The sequence below is a fragment of the Lactuca sativa genome, chromosome 2 (assembly GCF_002870075.4).
Source record: "Lactuca sativa cultivar Salinas chromosome 2, Lsat_Salinas_v11, whole genome shotgun sequence".
NCBI lineage: Eukaryota > Viridiplantae > Streptophyta > Magnoliopsida > Asterales > Asteraceae > Lactuca > Lactuca sativa.
In genome coordinates this window covers 144,525,350-144,547,114 of record NC_056624.2, presented here as the reverse complement: position 1 = coordinate 144,547,114, position 21,765 = coordinate 144,525,350, and the positions used below count along the sequence as shown (strand labels likewise).

Sequence of the window (21,765 nt, the reverse complement as noted above, 5' to 3'; positions counted from 1 at the left end):
TGTAGAAAATGCAAAGGTTAGTGGATTGGTTGCTAACACTTAATGTAGACTTCCCTGAGGACATGGAGATTGACATCATTCTCCATTCCTTACCTCCATGTTATGATCAGTTTCGTATGACTTATCATATGAACAACGAGGAAGTTACACTTAGCAAGCTTCGAGGACTTTTGAGGACCGCTGAAAGTGGCCTTAAAGATAAATCGACTGTTACATCTACTCATACTCCAACAATAGCCCCTGTTCTGGCAATTGGGCATGGAAAGAGGAAGAAGTGGAAAAACCCTTCGGAGGGTAACAAGGGAAAGTCTCTTGATGGCTCCTCTTCAAGTGGGACCAAGAAAGGTCCCATTCCTCCTTCTTCAAACCCAAAGGAAGCGCAATGCTTCTACTGCCACGAAAAGGGGTACTGGAAGCGAAGCTGCCCTAAGTACTTGTAAGATGTAAAGGATGGGAAAGTTAAACCCACCCATGCAGGTATTTATACCATATTGTCTAAAAAATTATTGCATACTAACTCTTGGGTGCTTGATATAGGTTGTGGTATTCATAGTTGTACTGATTTGCAAGGCCTAAGAAGAAGTGAAGAAGTGGAGCATGTGAAGATAAACTTAATCATGGGCAATTTGAAAGCATCACATGTGACCAAGATTAGAGTATATTCTTTATTGCTTAATAATGGGTTAACTTCAGATTTGAATAAATGTTGTTACTTGTTAGAAATGGTGAGAAATATTATTTCCTTTCATAGTTTGTACAAGAAAGGATTCACATTTTCATTTGATAATAAAATTGGTGCTATTGATGATTTTTATAATGATGTGCTTTATTTTAACGCATTACGTTGTGATGGTGTGTATGAAACTGTGTCGATTGTAGACAACTTAGGGAATAATGTATTTCATATTGATTCTTCGATTACCTTGGATAAATCATCCTTGTGGCATTATCGTCTTGGACATGTCAACAAGAAGCACATAGGAGAACTCCAAAAGGCTGGAGTTTTGGAATCATTTGACCTAAAATCAGTTGATAGTTGCGAGTCTTGTTTACTTGGAAAAATAACAAAGTCACCCTTCATTAGTTCTTGTGAGAGGGGTGAAGGTTTGTTGGACCTCATAAACACAGATGTGTGTGGACCCTTCAAAACCGCCACAAGGGATGCTAATCGCTATTATGTGACTTTTACTTGTAACAGCCCGGATCTCCAGGTATTTTATTGTTTTAATATTTTGAGTTTTGAGAAGGGACTCGGCGAGTTGGAGCTCAGACTCGCCGAGTAGGGTCGCGATTCTGGACGCGGGATTCGTTCGGACTCGGCGAGTCCAGGATATGGACTCGGCGAGTCCACGCTGTTTAATGAAACCCTAATTTTTCGGGTTTGGGACCTATTTAAATGGCCTTATGGCCGTCTTTTGCATCCATCATTCCATAGAGAGATACCCTAAAAGTGCTTTAGCGATTTGAGAGTGAAAGGAGGCATTTCTTGACATTTGTGTGTTGTTTAGCAAAGAAGAAAGAGGCTCTAGCCAAGAGGAGGCAAAGGGGACTGCTATTTGGTGGATTGGAAGCTCGACCCTTCAATCTAAAGGTATAATTTCGACCCATCTCCTGTTTTGTGAAGTATAATCGATTTTAGGGTTTCTTGTGGCTTTGTTGAGTTGATTTGATGGCCAAATAGTCCCATGCTAGTGATGAGACTTCGGATCTGGATCCATAGAGGTCCAGAGAGCCTCATCCTTCAAGCTTTTTAGAGAGCAATGGAGGTCATGACCTTGTATAGTGAGATTTGTTGAAGATTCTTCATAATTAGTCATATAAAGGTTGTTCATGCATCAAGACTGGGACTTTACGTGATGAATCAGTCTAGGAGGGCCAGATCTATGAATTGTTGGAGTAGATCTGACCTTAGAAGCAAGTTTGAGTGATTGCATGGAATGGACTCGCCGAGTCCGATGAGCAGACTCGGCGAGTAGTTTGAAGATTGCCTTGGACCGGCCAGTGAGTGGTCCAGACGAGTCAGGAGTTGACCCAGTGAGTCAGGGCGAGTTGGAAAGGATTGTCATGAGGTCTGAGTCGAGCTGGGACTCGCCGAGTCGTTCTTGAGACTCGGCGAGTTGAGTCGGGGTGGCCCCGCGATTCTTCCAGGTGTAACTCGTCGAGTCAGGGGGGAGTACTCGACGTGTAGAAAGGGAATCCTAGAGAGTTGGTGAGAACGTCTAGACTCGCCGAGTTGCCGTATGCACTCGCCGAGTCCGGTCAAAGTTGACCGTTGACCGTTGACCTGTGTTGACTTTTTAGGGGTAGTCAACCTTAGAGATAAAAAGTGTTAATTAGAGCCTTGTGATGTTATAGGAGGATTAGAGCTCGGAGGATCGAGCACGAGGGATTTCCAGGGATTGTGAGATACCGAGACACACGAGGTGAGTCTTCTCACTATACTTTACCTTGAGTCGGTAATCAGAGTTATGTGTTAGTGTATGTATGTTATGTGCATGTTATGTGTTGTACTGCATTATTTCTATGTGATCTATGCTGTGCATGTTTATAGAGTTGGAACCGGAAGGTTCATAGAGTTAGAACCTGAGGGTTCACAGAGTTGGGTGCACGGACCCATAGAGTTATGGCCTTGAGTGGCTAATATGTGTTTTATGTGTGGTATTTTGGGGAACTCACTAAGCTTTGTGCTTACAGTGTTAGTGTTGTTGTTTCAGGTACTAGCGATGACCGTGGGAAGGCGCCGGCTTGATCTGTACACACGTGGAGGAATTTGATATAATTATGAGATCTTGGGATTTGTATGATACATATTGGAATTTGAAATTGATGTTTTATTAAATTAAAAGAGAAATGTTTTTATGAAATTTTAAAAATAAATTTTTAAAATTTTCGGTGTTACAAGTTGGTATCAGAGCCTTGGTTTGAGGGATTCGAGTACACTTTCGGGCGTATTTGAACTCAAACTGAGGATTTGAGATGTATTTTCCAAAAAGAGTAAAAGATTTTCGAAAAACGCGGAGCAAGAGATGTGTGTACGATCAGTCAGCGCCCGAACGGTGATTTCCCAAAATACCTTTTTGTATTATGTAATATTCATATTGATATGATGTATCCGCATGCTAGAGTAGGCTAGGTATTGCTATTAGGACTAGAGTGGCCTGATGTGTGATGCCTTAGCCTAGGGAGAGGTGAGCTGCTATGAGATGCTTGAGAGTGAGTAGGTAGCAGCAAGGGACTTATGAGAGATCTATTAGAGAGTAGTCTATGCATGATAAAGTACTTGAGACCTGGGATCCGAAGAGAAGGACTTGGAGTGTATTCTGGTGCGGTGCGGACAGTAGTATTGGGCCCGTACTACTGGAAGCACCGGAGCGGTGTGCAGCCCAAGTCAGGATCTTTGGAATGCCAAGAATCAAGGAGAAAGAGTTGTCGAGTGAGAGCATACTCGTGTGGATTCTAATTTATCGTATGTTGTATTTCAGAGGTAGATCATGGTGAGGACACGTTTGATGCCCGAGAGCAGTGGTACCAGTGAGGAGGAGATCCGCCGGATCATTCAGGAGGAGGTGGCTGCGGCCATCAGGGCAGAGATACCAGAGATGTTTGGGTCTATAAAGACCACCTTGATTGAGACGTTTGATGAGCGCTATGCCGCTCTTTCTGAGGCTGCTGCTGCAGCGGCTACCGCAGCGATTGCTGCTGCGAGGCCGCAGGGTGGGGATGCGTTGCTGTTCCGTGAGTTCAGCAACACGAAACCACCGGAGTTCGATGGTACTCAGGATCCGGTGGCAGCTATGAGGTGGATATCTGATATTGAGGGGTGTTTCTTCACTTGCTCGTCTCCTGAGCATTTGAAGGTACGGTTCGCGCTGAACCAGCTTCGCTTGGGAGCGAAGGACTGGTGGAAGTTTGTGACAGCGCATTATTCGCCTGCTGAGCTTTCTGCGGTGACCTGGGAGAGGTTCACCACTATGTTTCGAGATGAGTACGTTCCCCAGGTGGAGAGGGAGCGTTTAGCACAGGAGTTTCTGACCCTCAAGCAGGGTACTGAGTCTGTTACAGTGATCACGAGGATGTTCCACGAGAGGGCGATGTTCTGCCCTGAGCACGTGTCCACTGAGCAGGCACGTATGAGCCGCTACTTGAGCATCTTGAGGAGGGATATTCGGGAGTTCTCTGCGAACTCCTCGTACCGGACATTTGCCGAGCTTCAGGCAAATGCCCGGAAGAGGGAGATTGAGCTTGAGACTCAGGCCAGGGAGGAGGCGGAGTCTCCGAGGAGGGATCGGCGACCGGCATTGTCGCAGCCGGCCGCCAAGCGGGCCAAGCCTGCTGATCCCCGACCAGGGAGCCTGAAGGGCCGCACTTGCGGAAAGTGCGGCAAGGGTCATGACGGAGTCTGCCGAGCAGGGTCTTGCTACAAATGATGCAAGGAGGGGCACATGGCCAAGGACTGCCCCAAGGGGTTTGCAGTGTGCTTTCACTGCAACCAGACTGGACACCGGAAGGCCGAGTGTCCGCAGTTGCGCGGAGCATCTCAGGGGTCTGCTCCTGCCGCCACCAGAGTTACAGAGAGTCGGCTTGTGAAGGCCGAGACGCCGAGAGCTCGAGGGAGAGCTTTCCAGTTGACTGCGGAGGAGGTCCGCGCCGCGCCCGATGTTGTGGCTGGTATGTTTCCTTTCGTGTATTTATTTTGATATATGATGTTATGCTTATATTATGTTATGTGTAGGTACTTTTCTTGTGAATTCCGTACCTGCTTTAGTGTTATTTGACTCGGGTGCGAGTCGGTCTTTTGTATCTTTGGCCTTTAGCCAGTATATCAGTGCTAGTCGTGAGGCACTAAGTCGGCCTCTGAGAGTCTCCATAGCTGATGATAGAGTGATTTGTGCCACAGAGGTTTTCCGGGGATGTGTGTTAGAGATCTTCGGGGTTGAGTTTCCGATTGATCTGATTCCTATTGCGATGGGCGATGTTTGTGTCATTGTGGGCATGGACTGGTTGAGCCGATTCGGCGCGATTATCGACTGTGAGCGTCAGCTGGTGACTATACGAGACCCTAGTGGGGGAGTTCTTTCGGTGTACGGTGAGGGTACCCGTTCGGGATCAGCCTTTTGTTCGGCCGCCAGGGCGAGACAGTGTCTTCAGCAGGGCTGTAAGGGTTTTGTGGCGTATGTGATGGATACGCGAGCGACTTCCGAGAGACCGAGTTCAGTTGGGGAAGTACCGGTGGTATGTGAGTTTCCAGATGTCTTTCCCGAGGAGCTGCCGGGATTACCTCCTGTGAGGCAAGTAGAGTTTGGTATTGATTTAGTTCCGGGGGCTGCGCCTATAGCTAAGGTGCCTTATCGTCTTGCACCTCCAGAGATGCAAGAGTTATCCTCGCAGCTTCAGGAGTTGCTGGGGAAGGGATTTATTCGGCCGAGCAGCTCGCCGTGGGGAGCGCCTATTCTGTTTGTCAAGAAGAAGGATGGTTCACACCGGATGTGTATTGATTACCGGGAGTTGAACAAGCTGACCGTCAAGAACCGTTACCCGTTGCCGAGGATCGACGATTTATTTGATCAGTTGCAGGGGGCATCTTGGTTTTCCAAGATCGATTTGAGGTCGGGATATCATCAGGTGAGGGTGCGAGATGAGGACGTTCAGAAGACAGCGTTCAGGACGCGTTATGGGCATTATGAGTTTGTGGTGATGCCTTTTGGGCTCACCAATGCCTCGGCAGTGTTCATGGATCTCATGAACAGGGTATGTAGGCCGATGTTGGATCGGTCGGTGATTGTATTTATCGATGATATTCTGGTGTATTCGAGATCTAGGGAGCAGCATGAGGAACATTTGAGGGAGGTCCTTGGGGTACTGAGATCGGAGAAGCTTTATGCAAAGTTCTCCAAGTGTGAATTCTGGTTACGGGAGGTCCAGTTCCTAGGACATCTCGTTAACCAGGAAGGGATTCTGGTCGATCCGGCCAAGGTTGAGGCGGTGATGGGTTGGGAGGTGCCAAAATCACCCTCTGAGATCAGGAGCTTCCTTGGATTAGCAGGGTATTATCGGAGATTTATCAAGGATTTCTCCAAGATCGCAGTGCCGCTCACTAGGTTGACCCGGAAGGGTGTTGCATTCTCTTGGGGTCCCGAGCAGCAGACCTCCTTTGAGACACTTCGCCAGAGGTTGTGCGAAGCCCCAGTATTAGCTCTCCCGGAAGGGATGGAGGATTTTGTAGTATATTGTGATGCATCGATTTTAGGGTTGGGTGCGGTGTTGATGCAGAGGGGTCATGTGATAGCATATGCATCGAGGCAGCTGAAGCCTCATGAGACGAGATATCCCACGCATGATCTAGAGTTGGGGGCAGTAGTGTTCGCCCTCAAGATTTGGCGCCACTACTTATATGGGGTTCGGTGTACGATATACACGGACCATAAGAGCCTGAAGTACTTGATGGATCAGCACAATCTAAACATGCGTCAAAGGAGGTGGTTAGATGTGGTCAAGGATTATGATTGTGAGATCCTGTACCACCCGGGCAAGGCCAACGTGGTGGCCGATGCGTTGAGCCGCAGGGCGGAGAGCACTCCATTACGAGATGTATGTTTGAGGTTGACCCTGATAGCTCCGGTATTGGATGCCATCCGTGGGGCACAGGCCGAGGCTGTGCAGCCGGAGATGCAGAAGAGAGAACGGGTCGTTGGTTTGGTTTCGAGATTCGTTACGGATGGGCGAGGGCTTATGACCTTTCAGGGTCGGATTTGGGTACCGTTTGTGGGTGGTTCGCGCACTTCTTTAATGGAGGAGGCACATCGGTCGAAATTTTCGATCCATCCGGGGGCTACGAAGATGTATTTGGATTTGAGGAGAGAGTATTGGTGGCCCTGTATGAAGAGGGACGTCGCATGGTTTGTTGAGAGGTGCTTGACCTGCCGTAGGGTTAAGGCCGAGCACCAGAGACCGCATGGCAAGTTGCAGCCATTGGAGGTTCCCGAATGGAAATGGGAACAGATCACTATGGATTTCATCACCAAATTGCCGAGAACTGCCAGAGGAGTTGATGCAATTTGGGTGATTGTGGATAGGCTGACGAAGAGCGCTCACTTCCTTGCCATCAGTGAGAGTTCTTCAGCAGAGAAGTTGGCAGAGTTATATGTGAGAGAAGTGGTATCTCGGCATGGGGTGCCGATCTCGATTGTTTCAGACCGTGATGTGCGCTTTACTTCCAGATTCTGGAAGAAATTTCATGAGGAGTTGGGTACTAGATTGCATTTTAGTACCGCATATCATCCCCAGACAGACGGTCAGAGTGAGCGGACGATTCAGACGCTTGAGGACATGCTTCGAGCATGTGTGTTGGATTTTGGGGGTAGCTGGGATGCGTATCTACCCTTGGCAGAGTTTTCCTACAACAACAGCCATCATTCGAGCATTGGTATGCCACCCTTTGAGCTGTTGTATGGTAGGAGGTGTCGGACCCCCATTTGCTGGGGAGAAGTTGGGCAGAGAGTGATGGGCAGTACCGAGATTGTGCTTCGTACGACAGAGCAGATTCAGCAGGTCAGACAGAGGTTATTGACCGCCCAGAGTCGACAGAAGAGTTATGCAGACAGACGCCGGTCCGAGCTTGAGTTTCAGGTCGGCGACTTCGTTCTCCTGAAGGTCTCTCCTTGGAAAGGAGTGATACGATTCAGGAAGAGGGGCAAGTTGGGGCCCCGGTATATTGGGCCATTTCGCGTGATTGCGAGGGTAGGCCGGGTGGCCTATCGTTTGGAGTTGCCAGCGGAGTTGGGGCAAATCCACGACACTTTTCATGTGTCGCAATTGAGGAAATGTATTGCCGATGAGTCGGCAGTAGTTCCATTGGGGGATATTCAGGTGGATGCGAGCCTGAATTATGCCGAGAGACCAGTAGCCATCAGAGATCGGAAGATCAAGGTTCTGAGGAACAAGGAGGTACCTTTGGTGTTGGTTCAGTGGCAACACCGGAAGGGATCAGAGATGACCTGGGAGCCGGAGCGCGAGATGCGGGCTCAGCATCCGGAGCTATTTTAGAGCGAGACTTCGAGGGCGAAGTCTAATCCTAGTGGGGGAGAATTGTAACAGCCCGGATCTCCAGGTATTTTATTGTTTTAATATTTTGAGTTTTGAGAAGGGACTCGGCGAGTTGGAGCTCAGACTCGCCGAGTAGGGTCGCGATTCTGGACACGGGATTCGTTCGGACTCGGCGAGTCCAGGATATGGACTCGGCGAGTCCACGCTGTTTAATGAAACCCTAATTTTTCGGGTTTGGGACCTATTTAAATGGCCTTATGGCCGTCTTTTGCATCCATCATTCCATAGAGAGATACCCTAAAAGTGCTTTAGCGATTTGAGAGTGAAAGGAGGCATTTCTTGACATTTGTGTGTTGTTTAGCAAAGAAGAAAGAGGCTCTAGCCAAGAGGAGGCAAAGGGGACTGCTATTTGGTGGATTGGAAGCTCGACCCTTCAATCTAAAGGTATAATTTCGACCCATCTCCTGTTTTGTGAAGTATAATCGATTTTAGGGTTTCTTGTGGCTTTGTTGAGTTGATTTGATGGCCAAATAGTCCCATGCTAGTGATGAGACTTCGGATCTGGATCCATAGAGGTCCAGAGAGCCTCATCCTTCAAGCTTTTTAGAGAGCAATGGAGGTCATGACCTTGTATAGTGAGATTTGTTGAAGATTCTTCATAATTAGTCATATAAAGGTTGTTCATGCATCAAGACTGGGACTTTACGTGATGAATCAGTCTAGGAGGGCCAGATCTATGAATTGTTGGAGTAGATCTGACCTTAGAAGCAAGTTTGAGTGATTGCATGGAATGGACTCGCCGAGTCCGATGAGCAGACTCGGCGAGTAGTTTGAAGATTGCCTTGGACCGGCCAGTGAGTGGTCCAGACGAGTCAGGAGTTGACCCAGTGAGTCAGGGCGAGTTGGAAAGGATTGTCATGAGGTCTGAGTCGAGCTGGGACTCGCCGAGTCGTTCTTGAGACTCGGCGAGTTGAGTCGGGGTGGCCCCGCGATTCTTCCAGGTGTAACTCGTCGAGTCAGGGGGGAGTACTCGACGTGTAGAAAGGGAATCCTAGAGAGTTGGTGAGAACGTCTAGACTCGCCGAGTTGCCGTATGCACTCGCCGAGTCCGGTCAAAGTTGACCGTTGACCGTTGACCTGTGTTGACTTTTTAGGGGTAGTCAACCTTAGAGATAAAAAGTGTTAATTAGAGCCTTGTGATGTTATAGGAGGATTAGAGCTCGGAGGATCGAGCACGAGGGATTTCCAGGGATTGTGAGATACCGAGACACACGAGGTGAGTCTTCTCACTATACTTTACCTTGAGTCGGTAATCAGAGTTATGTGTTAGTGTATGTATGTTATGTGCATGTTATGTGTTGTACTGCATTATTTCTATGTGATCTATGCTGTGCATGTTTATAGAGTTGGAACCGGAAGGTTCATAGAGTTAGAACCTGAGGGTTCACAGAGTTGGGTGCACGGACCCATAGAGTTATGGCCTTGAGTGGCTAATATGTGTTTTATGTGTGGTATTTTGGGGAACTCACTAAGCTTTGTGCTTACAGTGTTAGTGTTGTTGTTTCAGGTACTAGCGATGACCGTGGGAAGGCGCCGGCTTGATCTGTACACACGTGGAGGAATTTGATATAATTATGAGATCTTGGGATTTGTATGATACATATTGGAATTTGAAATTGATGTTTTATTAAATTAAAAGAGAAATGTTTTTATGAAATTTTAAAAATAAATTTTTAAAATTTTCGGTGTTACATTACTGATGATTACAGTAGGTATGGATATATCTTAATCAAGCATAAGTCAGAAACCTTTGAAAATTTCAAAGAGTTTAAGCAGGAAGTGGAGAATCAACTGGGCAGGAACATCAAAATGCTCTGATCCGATCGGGGAGGAGAGTATCCTAGTATTGAGTTCCTTGACTATCTTAAGGAATGTGGGATTGTCTCACAACTGACACCTCCTAGGACACCACAGTTGAATGGTGTGGCTGAGAGGCACAATCGAACCTTGTTGGACATGGTTCGTTCCATGATGAGTCAAGCTTCTTTACCAATCTCATTATGGGGGTATGCCTTAGAGACTGCTGCTTATATCCTTAATCTAGTCCCTACCAAAAAGGTTGCCAAAACACCTCACGAGATGTGGACTGGGAAAGTACCAAATCTGGACCACGTCAAGATTTGGGGTTGCGAGGCTTTCGTGAGGCGCGAGTCTCACCACAAGATCGAACCTCGAAGTGAGAGATGTATTTTCATCGGCTACCCACATAAATCCTTTGGTTACCTCTTCTACAGACCCAATGAGAATGTGGTCTTTATAGCAAGGAGATGAGTCTTCTGTGAGAGAGAATTTATAAGCCAAGGAGACAGTGGGAGGCAAATTGACCTTCAAAAGCTTCATGAGTCAAGCGGTGAAGGAACCTCAAACATTAGCGACCAACCTGAGGAGGAAACTCCTGTTGAACCGATAGATGAGTCTGTACCTCCGAGGCGTTCCACTAAAGTTAGGAGCACACCTAATTTTTATTATGTTTATCACATCACTACTGAAGGTGATACATTTATCAATGACAGTACACTGATAGATTTGGATGAACCTAATAATTACAGGGAAGCCATGGCAGGCCCCGAGTCTACTAAATAGAAGGAACCTATGTACAACGAGATTCAGTCCATGTATGATAATCAAGTTTGGAACTTGGTTGACAATGTACCAGGTCATAAGACATTTGGGTGTAAATGGATCTTCAAGAAGAAGACGGGCATGCATGGGAAGGTGCACACCTACATAGCATGACTGGTGGCAAAGGGATTTATTAAAACTCCGGGAGTTGACTATGATAAGACCTTCTCACCAGTATCGAAGATTAAGTCTATTAGAGCTCTGCTAGCCATAGTTGCATTTCATGATTATGAAATATGGCAAATGGATATCAAAACCGCTTTCCTTAATGGATAGTTGGCTGAGGATGTTTACAAGAATCAGCCAGAGGGTTTTGTCAATGCAAAGTACCCTAATAGGGTGTGTAGTCTTGATAAATCCATTTATGGATTGAAACAAGCATCTTGTAGATGGAATCTTTGCTTCGATGAGAAAGTTAAAGAGTTTGGCTTTTCGAGGAGCGATGATGAGTCATGTATATATGTTAGGGCTAGTGGGAGTATAGTTAGTTTTCTGGTACTGTATGTGGATGACATACTACTTATAGGAAATGACATCCCAACTTTGCAGGATGTTAAGTCCTGGCTTGGGAAGTGTTTCGTTATGAAGCACCTTGGAGAAGCTGCTTATATGCTAGGTATAAGAATATTGAGAGACAGTAGTAAAAGACTAATTAGACTTAGTAAGAGTACCTACTTGGATAAGGTGTCGAAAAGGTTCAACATGGAGAATTCCAAGAAAGGAGACTTACCGATCCAGCATAATGCCAGACTGAGTAAGACTCAAAGTCCAAATACAAAGGCTGAGATAGTAGAGATGAGTCGATTACCATATGATTCCGCTGTTGGCTCGATCATGTATGCTATGACTTGTACTCGTCTTGATGTGGCCTTTGCTTTGAGCATGGTCGACAGATATCAAGGAAACCCTGGCATGGCTCACTGGACTGTGGTAAAGAATATTTTCAAGTACCTACAGAGGACTAAGGATTGGGTTCTTACCCTCGGTGGGAGTGATGACTTAAGAGTAGCAGGGTATAGTGATGCTAGCTTTCAGACTCATAGGGATAATTTCCGCTCTCAGTTAAGCTGGGTCTTTACCTTAAATGGAGGAGCAATTACTTGGAAAAGTTCCAAGCAAGAGACAGTAGCTGATTCTACTTGTGAATCAGAGTACATAGCAGAGAGTGAAGCGGCAAAGGAAGCGATATGGCTGAAGAACTTCATTGGCAACCATGGAGTTGTACCAGCTATACAGGAGCCTATGGAGATTTTCTGTGACAACAATAGTGTGGTTGCCTTGTAAAATGTAATTGACATTTCATGATTAAATAAAAGTTGTTGTTTATTTATAAGTAAGGATATAAATAAGGTGTTACTATCTTATGTTAATCGTTTAGTATTGCTTCAATTTTTCATGTTTTGACTTCCAGAATAATTATTTTATTCAAACTATCCACAGTCGGTCATACGTTGGAAGTAGGTATTGAATTAAGACTATCATGAATTTGGCTTGTAAGATTTGTCAAAGGTGAATTAGACATTGCAATGGTTGCTACAACATTCATAAGTGCTCATAAGGTCTGAGTATTGTATTAAACTCACGCTCACTTGTATCACTTCACGGAATTTATCTCGAGTGATCGTCAGACGGTAATATCATATATATCTTCAAACCTAAAGATATGAGTTGTTGACTATGAGTTGGTTATCCATTGATTGTACAAAAACACATTAGTAACTTGATGTCACAGAACGTGCTTTTGTGCATAATTCAACTTGTAGTTAGTACAAGCATATGATTCGAAGATTATCTGTTCCCTATAGCAATAGAAGCGATATTTGTTTTCCTCGATGATTTGGTTTTGACTTATGTGTCGGGCCCGGTCAGAACCTAATTGATGTGTTCAATTTAGTTCTATGTCAAAACAAATCAGAGATCGAGAAACAACTGTTGGAAAATAAGTACGACATTGCTCCACGTACTTGTCCAGCTGATATATTGAGAATAGACGATTATATGATCACTTATCTAAAATGGCGCTTCATAGTTCAATAGAGTTTTAAAAGAGCTATGATTGTTGGTTGGTTCCTGAAGTTATACTTGCAACTATATTTATCAGACTTATCCAAGTGGGAGACTGTTGGGTAACGTATCTAAGTCTGTAACTATATTGAGTAGAACTTGACCCGACCCGACATGGTCTATTTGGGTTGCACTTCACCTAGCAATTTGTATGGATATATATTTTGAGAATAAGATGTTTATGATCTATTAATATATTATAAGTTATAATATATTTATATGAAATTATATTATTTAATTAGTGTTGATGAAGAGTTAATTTTGGAATTAATCTAATGATCAAAAGAGGCTAATTAAATATGGACTCTTACACACACACACACACACACACACACACACATATATATATATATATATATATATATATATATATATATATATATATATATATATATATATGGATTGGGCTAAGATTTATTTAGGATGGGCTAAGAGTATATGGATAGTCCATGTAGCTTTTAAGCCATGGGCCTAGGTAAATGAAGAGTCATGGGTATTAGGGTTTAACCCTAATCCTCTATAATATATAAATAGGTCCTTTGTTGTAGAATTGGCACTAGTGTGTGTGTGAGAAACAAGGGTGGGCCGATTCTAGCAAGCATCTCATTCTCTCAAGTATTACCAAGTTGTTTTGGGTGATTTGTGACACCACCTGAGGCATCCACACTATTGGTGCTAGGCTCTAAAACTCCAAGCAATCAACCACAAAAGAAAGGTATGTTATTCTACTTAAAGTTTTATATTACAAGTACCCCATAATATCCTAGTTAGGTTGTAAACCTTGGAAATCAAATTTGCATGTATTTTAGAGAAAACATAGATCCAAGGTTTCTAGGGTTGCATGTACACCATAGGAGTGTTAATATGCTCAAAACCCAACAATGTGATAGTGGTAGGAGGGGTAGGATAGACCCCAGTAACGGTTGAAAGGACCGAAGGGGTATTCCAGCACCCGAATAAGCTAGGCAGTATATGAATTATATGTTTATGCACTAGGATGTTATGCGGTATAAGTAGGGGTGAAATAGTCCTCGATACCGGTCAAAAGGACCGAAAGGGTAGGCCAGCACCCTAATATGCTTGGCTTGGTTCCGGTCAACAAGACCGAAGGGGTAGGCCAGCACCCTCATATGCTAGGTAGTTACCGGTTGAAAGAGACCAAAGGGGTAGTCAAGTACTCAGATATGTTAGGAAATACGTATATTGTATGGTATGTGGTGTGATGAGGGAACTCACTAAGATTCGTGCTTACAGTTTACAGTTTTGGTTTCGGGTACATCTTCCTCGAAGGGAAAGGAGCCGGCATGACTGCAGCGCATCACACCATCGTTTTCCACATATGATTGATCTTAGGATTGTACTATGACATTTTTATGACCTGTTTGAGACACATGACTTACTTATTTTATTATATATGATATCTTGATGATGTTTTCATCATGACGGTTTTATGATTACTTAATTAAAATGAAATTTTTGTTCTGAATTTTTGGGATGTTACACTAATGTTTCATTAAGAAAAAATTCTTAGCCACCTAGAGAGGGTTCCTTCATTTCCCATTTTTTTTCTATACACCTCCAGTGTTTCGTAATTTACTAGAGACCCAACAACTTTTTCTCTTAGTTTTTGGATAGTGGCTTCCAAACATCTAGGCGTTCATATCATCGGGTTGGATTTTTGATATCAGTTATCGAGGCTAGAGAATCGTCACTACTATTTCCTGGCTAGTAGCAGTTTTTTTTTGGTGATATTCATCCTTTCCCTTTTTCTTATTTAACTCCATACACTTGAAGTAAATTTGTTCCAACTATATGATGATAATTATACGCATCTATTACATGTAGACAAGACTTTGTATTGCTTAAATATTGATGATATTGGATTTGTAGCGGCTCTAGTAGTCCCATCATTTTTACTCTTGTTTTGAGGGGTTTTTCATGCTAAAATTTTGGTGTCTCATATTAATGGATTAATTATTGTTTAGGTTTGATTATATTGGTCATATAACTTGCATTAGGGTTGTTTTGTTTCAATAGAAAATACCTTATTTGTTTGTGTCCTCAAAGGTTTATTTAAGTCTGGAAAGTTTAGCCAAAAGAAGTTTATTTATTCATTGGTTTTTACCGTTGTGGTTGCGTTTTTTCCATCACAACACCCAAGTGCAATACATAAGTAACATTTCTATTATACAAGGAAAATTTATGACAACCTAAGTCTATTCCTGTAAAAAGATTTTATTTCTTTAAGGAGTTATCAAAATGTTTTGAACTAGATGAAGATATGCAAAGATGTTAATCAATTTTAAAGATACTTAAATGAAAAGTGTTGAACCAAATGAAAATATAAGAATATATTTATGAAACCTCAACATCTATTGTGTATTATACAAGATGGAATGGACTCAACGAATTCTTCAACGAACACCAGGGTAGGTCCTCGGCAACCTCGGCTCGGCAACCTCGGCTCGGCAACCGTACTTGGTGAATGTCTACCGATGAGAGAAAAAGCTTTTTTGCATTTACTTTTATTTTTATTTTTTTTACCATTTAATCAATTTTTCATTATCAAAAAATACCATATTTAAAAAAATACCCCCTTTTCAAAAACGTATCCATTTTTTTATAGTTTTAAACATTAAACCCTCAATCCTTAACTATAACTACTATCATCATTATTCATTCTTCACCACATTTAAATCTTCTTAATTTAATTCTATTGACTATCTTAATTTCCGTCTTCTTCTAAACCTCCTCATTAAGAATAGCTCGTGTTTGGTCCTGAAGAAGAGCCATTATTGGCTTCTTCATGGGTTGATGTAGCAGAAAACCCAATCAACATCAGCATCAATACACATAGTTTTTTGGGGGAGAGTCGCCGAAATATACAACAACCAAATCCTTGTTCCTCAAAGTAAATATCAACTCTTTTCTAAATGGAGACATGCAAACGCACTTTCAACTGAGTTTAACAATGTGTTTCATAGGGTGATGCATGAAGCCGAAAATAGTGAAAATGAAAATACTTTGTTACAGAATGCACTTGAAGTTTACCGTGTTGAAGCAGATAAACATTTATGGCGTGTTGAGTTTTAACAAATTGTGACACGGTGCCTCAAATGGCGTCAAATTTAAAGTTGTTGTCTTCTAAATTATAATGGGTTGTGTGTTTAAATTTCTAGTGGTCTTGTAATTTAGTTTAATTTCAAGTGTGATGTTTTAAAATTTCTAGTGGTCTTGTGATGTTTTTAATGTCTAGTGATGTGTTGTAATTGTCTTTTCTAATTTAATTAAGTTTTTGTTTTTTTAAAAAAATAGTATTTTTGAAATGTTTATTTTTTTAAATTAATTAATTAAAAAAAATAGGTTGGCAAGTGTGGCATGTAAATGGAAAGAATTTGAAACAATATGGTAAATCCTAGGTACCACCTATATAGATCGTGACAAACTTGACACCATTCCAACCTTAAGCACCCAAATACTTATTCTAGCGATTACATTTATGGTTGAGTAGCTACTACTATTTAACATGTAACCAAAAAGTAATTAACAATGAAGAAATAGTGAACTAAATGATTACTGAGTAAATAACTAGATCATAATTTAGTAACGAAAATTTACATAACGAAGTGCAAGAGTTTAATAAAGGGTGTTTCTATATATACTTCTCAGTCACATAAATAGTCAAATCATTGGTATACACAATCACCCACTCACATAGAGATGCATGGAGCAATTAGGGAGGTATGTATAGAATTAGCCTCAATGAATCATAAGCTTACGTGTATACCTTGAAAGTCATAGAACCCAAATTATTTGAAAACATAATGATTCTTTATCATCAATATAAATTTATGATATAACAACATCAAATGTTGAGGTGTGGCAGAATTTCCATGGTTCAACAATTGAAGTGATAAAATTATAAATCACTTTTGTCAATGGAGTGTCGCAGTCATTACTACTTAAATATTGTTGTCTTGCACTTCAAATCACCAATCTACAATTCAAAAAAGGAGAACACATGAAAAGAAAATTCTATGAATAATAACATGCCATGACGTGATTATCATGAAATACGTTATAATGAGTAATGAATGCACCCACATTTGGAAATTTTGATGAATTTATAGCTAAGATGAATAATGAGTAACGACTTACCTTTTTGACTACTACTATTGTCATTGAAACTCACGAATGTTGAGGATGATTCACCATAGGTAGGCCTCGATAATTCCAACTCCTCACCGTATGCCACTGGTCTGAAATTAGTTTGAACCATAGTAGGAACATGCGATGATCTTATGGTTTCTAACTCTATGGCTACTTCTTTCATTGTTGGCCTATTCTTCCCATTCATGTTCAAACATCGCATTGCAAGATTAGCTAATGCCAAGAGCTCATCCCTAGAGCCCTCTTTTATCACCAGTGCATCAAAAATAGACATAACACGCCCTTCTTCCATTGCCAACATAAAGTGCACAGCCAAACTTCTATTTTCACCAAATCTAGTTAGGGAAATTGGCCTTTCACCCGTCAAGAGTTCCACCAAAACAACTCCAAAGCTATAAACATCACTCTTTTCAGTGAACTGGCTTGAATGGAAGTATTCGGGATCTAGGTAGCCAAAAGTACCTTTGACTAACGTAGTTAAATGAGTTTGATCCACCGATACGAATCTTGAAGTTCCAAAGTCGGAAACTTTGGCTCTGAATTTATCATCCAATAGTATATTAGTAGTTTTGATGTCTCTGTGGTATATTGGAATGGAAGTGGCTGAATGCAAGTAAGAAAGTGCGGATGCAACCTCTGTAGCGATTTGTAATCTCATGTTATAAGAAAGTTGGAACTCATTCTCCTCGTTGTGTATACAGTCATACAATGTTCCATTTGAAATGAATTCAGAAACTAGTAGAGGAACCTCTGTTTCTAAGCAACATCCCAATAGCTTAACCACATTCCTATGATTGATTTGGGAAAGAATAACCACCTCATTGATGAACTGCTCTAATTGGCTTTCATCAACAACTTTTGATTTCTTAACCGCTACAATCCTTCCATCCACTAACATCCCTTTATACACTGTGCCTTGGCCTCCTCGACCCACAATTCTGTTTTCATTGAAGTGATCAGTGGCTTTCTCCAACTCATGTGATGTGAAAAGTATGGTTTTATCAACTAAAGATGGGTCGGCTTCTTCTTGTTGTTTTAGAAGTAAACCACCATTACATTTGAAAAACTTCTTTCTTTTTCTCATGGTTTTTATTTTCTTGATCAGATTGTACAAGCCATAGCGTACTGTAACAAGAAAAAGTACACCCATGCTTATGCTAACACCTGAATGAATGCAAAAACAAGAAAAAGTATGGTTATTACCATAAAGAAAAAGAATTTTCATTTAACATTAGTTAGAAGTAACAACATCTTCTATAAGGATTTCATGAACAGGTTTATAATTAAAAAGGTTTACATGGAACGGAATTCATAAAATTATATCTAGTTGATTTCCTATTCCTCCTTACTATTTTGCCCTCTCCAATACTTAGGAGATTAACGTATCATCTCAATGGGTTAAGGATTCCTCAAAACCGACATTTTTATGCTATGAAATCTTAACAATATGTATTCTAAGTAAGGGGTGTTTGGCTTAGCTTTTCACAGCCAAAAGTCCTTTTTGGAAAAGAAAAAAAAACAAAAGATGTTTGGCAAAACTAGTTTTAAAAGCTACTTTTAGAGTTTTTATACAAAGAAAATAAACTTTTTGGAAAAGTCAGAAAACCTGACTTTTTGTAACTTTTCCAAAAAGAACTTTTGGGCTGTGAAAAGCTAAGCCAAACACCCCTTAAGATTCGCAAACTAAATCTTGATTCAAAGTATGTTATATTTTCATGCTATTTGCCCATCCCGAATTAAAATTTTTACGTGTAAATAGTATTGGGTTTTATATATATACATAACATATAACAAAAGACTATCGATGAGCCCATGTTATACCATTTAAAGATTTATGAATACCGAATAATAATAATAATATGATATTGAAAACAAGAATACTAATGGACTATAAAAAAGTATTACCTAGAATAACACCCATGGATGATCTGTTATTGGATGGATGGGTACTGGGAAGATACCTATTGGGAGAACAAGTGAACACCTGGTCAATAATATCGCCAAGATCGTTATATATTCTATTATAACGACAATAACCTCCACCATCTCGGCACATTGCACATTCTTGTGTATCTAAAAGCACATAATCCATGTTAAAAAACTGTGCAGACACAAGTACGATGGAAAGCAATTAATCAAATTAAGTAAATATATACATAAGTATGAAATTACATACAAGCCCGTCCATCAACTAAATAAGGGTTTCCTTCAAATTCCTCTGAAAAGTAGCATTTCCACGACGTGATTGAATTACCATCAGCCAGATCAACGACGATGCGAGTCACTAAAGTATCATTAGTAGTTATTTCCAGTTCACTGGCTGATAAAGTCCACAGTAGTGATATCGGAACATAAGAGTTATCCCCTGAAAACCTTCCTTCATCGTATGAATTCTCATCCACCAAGAAGGCAGACCCACAAACTCCATCTCTTCCCTGCCTTTCCAAAACAATGACATAGATCATGTACGACTTAAAATAATAAGGAATTGTAATTTGGCAGCAACCTAAGCCAAGGCACTTGTTTTTGTCCCTAAGAGTGTTGTTGCGACAAATCGTTGAACAACCAGTTGGAGGCCTGTAGTCCAATGATATGGCAATGGCAGCTTCACCACACCCTTCCACAACAAATTTGTTGTGTGAACTGGAAAAGATAAATGGACTTCTACCAAGGTCGACGTTCAAGATTTGACTGCTATTACGGATTAGGTTCTCGCAGTCAGAGATCATTAATGGGAGGTTAACAGTTACCGTTTGGTTCCCAAGCTTATGTTCAACACCTCCAGGTTGTTTAGTGAAGAAAGATGTGGCGTAGATGAGTTGCAATCAACAGCGTACCATTCATTGAGAGAACAATTTGCTCCGATACCAAAAGGGTATGGAATCTTCACATCCCCACATGTATCATTGCATCCAGCCTTGGCGTATTTGGGTGCTGCTGTTGATTTTGCTATTAAGCTGAGGAAGATTAGTAAGACGTAAACTTGAAGCAACTTCATTTTTGTTAAAAACAACGATTAATACCAAAATCAAAGGAAGGATGTATATTAATGGCTGTAATGGTGAACAATTATTCTGGGAACCTACTAAGAAACAGACCATAGGATCACGGAGTCAATGACACTCATAAATAAATTCAAGTATATATATATATATATATATATATATATATATATATATATATATATATATATATATATATATATATATATATATATATATATATATATATATATATATATATATATATATATATATATATATATATATATATATATATATGTGTGTGTGTGTGTGTGTGTGTGTGTGTTTGTGTTTAATGAGAACCACAAAAAAGATTAAGAGGCATACTAACCATTAAATCAAATCTATCTTTTCAAATGATAAATTCTTTCAAACTATATATATATATATATATATATATATATATATATATATATATATATATATATATATATATATATATATATATATATATATATATATATATATATATATATATAACATTCGGAGTTCTAGCTGTTATTTGATTATTTATTTTGAGAATTTTGGGAGGACTCGACGAGTTGGTGCCTTAACTCGTCGAGTAGGATCGCGACTTGGTGACGTGGAAAATGAAAGGACTCGACGAGTCGGCGAGCTGACTCGCCGAGTCAGCGCTATTGACAGAAACCCTAATTCTCTCGGGCCTGAGCCTATTTAAAGGCGCTTATAGCCTCCATATCACCCCCATCACAGTCCATTTGCCCCCTGAGAGAAACCCTAGCGTTTATTGTGACCAAGAGAGGGAAGGAGACTCACTGAGGTCATTTTCTTAAAGAAGAAGAGCAAGGTGCTTCAAGGAATCAGAGAGGAGACCTTATGGATCTGCTTCATCTCCATTTCAAGCTTCAGATCTAGCTATAAGCTCTTAGCTTCTTTGTTGATTGATTAGAACCCTTGGTGGTGAAATTAGGGCTTAGAGTACCTTCTTGATGGGGTTTTGAATGCATCAAACCCCTCTTGTGAACTGGTATTATAGATCTGGACCTTGGAGGGTCCAGAGAGCCCGAAAGTGTGAATTCATAGTTGTGCAACCATAGAGCTTTATAGCTAGGAAGCATTAATTGAGTTTTTATGGTTTATAAAGCAGTATACACCATGCATGGACACTAAGATCGGACCTTTACGTGACTTTTGGATAGTAGAAGATTAGATCTATGAGTTAGAGATATAGATCTGGCCTCAGTCGATCAAATGAGAAACTAGATTGAGTCGACTCGCCAAGTCTATAGATGACTCGATGAGTCGGAGCGGGTTTGACCTAGTACGCGTGACCCAGTGGTAGCCTGTTGAGTTAGGGGGTTAACTCGACGAGCTGTGTGAGAATCGTGAAAGAAGTCAGAGGATACACGTGAACTCGGCGAGTCACACAAGTGCACTCGACGAGTCTGGTCAAAATTAGACTGTTTACTGGAGTTGATTTATGTTGACCTTAGGGTTTGATCAAAATGAGTAAGAGAGGTCAGGGAGGGGCAGAATTGCCTTCAACCCATTCTCTAGGAATAGGATTATAAGGAGGGTATTAATTAGAAATGTTACCCTTGTGATAGGCGGAGGCTAGACCGAGGATTTTAACCACAAGATTTTATTAGCCATCCTACAAGGTGAGTGTTCTCACTATACCTTACCTAGAGTGGTAATTATGTGTGACCGGAAGATCTTATGTATTTATAGGGGTTATGTGATATATGTTTTTATGTGATACGTTATGTTATAAGATTGCATGGTTTGGACCGGAAGGTCAATGGAGTTGGACCGGAAGGTC

General features: G+C 41.4%; 1 pseudogene; it reads right to left on the bottom strand.

Annotated features, from left to right (window-relative positions):
• Window positions 1–16,421: 16,421 nt before the first annotated feature.
• LOC111916019 (wall-associated receptor kinase-like 2) lies at window positions 16,422–20,069 on the bottom strand (annotated as a pseudogene).
• Window positions 20,070–21,765: the final 1,696 nt, after the last annotated feature.